The sequence below is a fragment of the Vespula pensylvanica genome, chromosome 16, assembly GCF_014466175.1.
Source record: "Vespula pensylvanica isolate Volc-1 chromosome 16, ASM1446617v1, whole genome shotgun sequence".
Classification (NCBI taxonomy): domain Eukaryota; kingdom Metazoa; phylum Arthropoda; class Insecta; order Hymenoptera; family Vespidae; genus Vespula; species Vespula pensylvanica.
In genome coordinates, this window is record NC_057700.1 from 3,967,670 (window position 1) to 3,969,569 (window position 1,900).

Here is a 1,900-nt window from a genome sequence, read left to right on the forward strand (position 1 = left end):
AATCAAAGATTACCAACAATAATCAAGATCTATTATTAAAAATAATAAAAAAAAAATCGTAGAGTATTTACGATATAACAATTATTTACAACCGCAATACCTTTGTAGGGCTGTTTTGGACACTGTATCAAAGAAGAGTCCAATTTTAATTTTCTTTTCTTTTTTTGTACTTCAAGAACTTTCTTTCATTGATTTCCGAATGTCGCAAACGAAGACTACCACCTTTTCGTATTTTCGGTCTCCGCCCATGAAACGTCCCTACCCCTCGTCCCGACAAAAAAGAAATTTTCTCGTGCGTTCGGCCACCCCTCGCACGCTTCGGAAAGCTCCACCTAACACCGAAGCGGTTCGGCTCTAATTGCGTTTCCCTTTTGGACCTAGAAGGGACCTTCGTCGCTCCCTTCGTCCTTACGGTACAGTCATTCCTCTTTACCTAGGAAACCGAGCTGAGCTCTTTTATATATAGGGTGATCCTTTTAAAACGGCTATGAGAGTTAATATCGTTCGAAAAAAAAAGTAAAAGAAGAAGAACCAGAAGAGGAGGAAGAAGTAAATGTAAAACAGGAAAAAAGAATGAATAAAAAAAAAAAAAAAAGAAAAAGGACGAATAAGATCCAGGAGTATCAAGAAATATTTTTCAACGGGAATGTATCTTCGGGGAGAAACCCAGGGATTGAGAATTCGTTAAGGACCGAATTAATTATAAGTTTGAAGATATTACTTAAAAAAAAAAAAAAAAAATAAGAATAAAAAGAAGAAGGAGAAGGGAAAAAAAAAAGAAAGAAGAACGTTCGACTTCACGATTTCGATTATCCACCGTTCTGCGTGGGGATTGTTGTAGAAAATTTTTGTTTAACTAAAGTAATGCGATTCCTTCGAAGTATAATTTGATTAAATCCTTCGCGTTTGACGATTTGCGTTCTTGTCAAATTACGACACATTGAAGGATTTAATAAAGTTAGAATTTTGTAAAAAAAATTACAATTTTTATCTTTTTATTTTTATACTTTAAGATTTAATATCTAGGGTTTGATATTTTTTGGAAAATTTTCGCTAAATAGAACAGAGAAATATTGATAATTAAACAAAATAATCGAGGATTTATCATATTTTAATAAATAAGATTTTATATGATAATGCAATTTTTATATTATTCAATATTCACTTTATATCTAATATAATATATATTTTCTTTTCTTGAAAGACATTTTCAAAAATATATAAATCACGCGTCGAAATATATAATTAACAATGATACATCATTTTATACAAATTTCTTTTTTTACACAATGCATCATTTCTTTTTTCACGAAGCATAGTAAGTACCTACGTCAATTCGAAATTGCATGCTATCAAAAAAAAAAAAAAAAAAAAAAAAAAAAAAAAAAAAAAAAAAAAAAAAAAAAAAAAGAAAAGAAAAAAAATTGAATTGAAATTTTTGTGATTTCAATAATAAATAATTTTATGATTTCGTTCTATAAAGTACTAATTGCAGGATTATTAAATTTCACAATGTAAACTTTCATATGATAATATTATTCTATAATTAATATTACCTGATTAATATTATTAATTATAACATAATATTATTAATAATATTATTCTATAATTATTCTATTAGACATATAACTATTTCAATATTTACCCAATACCTAACATAACGCACATACACCCACACATATACATATATTTCTTTCTTGAACAAAATTTCCAAAAAAAAAAATATAAATCACGTATCAATGTATTAATCATAACATATAATCGATAATAACACATTACTTCACGAACATCCTTTTTCTCTTTTACACAATTTTTCCTACAACATTTCTTTCCTCACAATTTCCTATACAAAAACCATCTCGATTTGATAGTCGCGTCTGAAAAAAACAAAAACAAAAAA

General features: G+C 27.7%; 1 protein-coding gene across 2 annotated transcripts in view; it reads right to left on the reverse strand.

The window, feature by feature from the left end:
- Positions 1 to 1,900, reverse strand: part of LOC122634855 (MAP/microtubule affinity-regulating kinase 3-like) — a 352,311-nt gene that overhangs the window by 42,968 nt on the left and 307,443 nt on the right. The gene's annotated exons all lie outside the window — the stretch shown is intronic.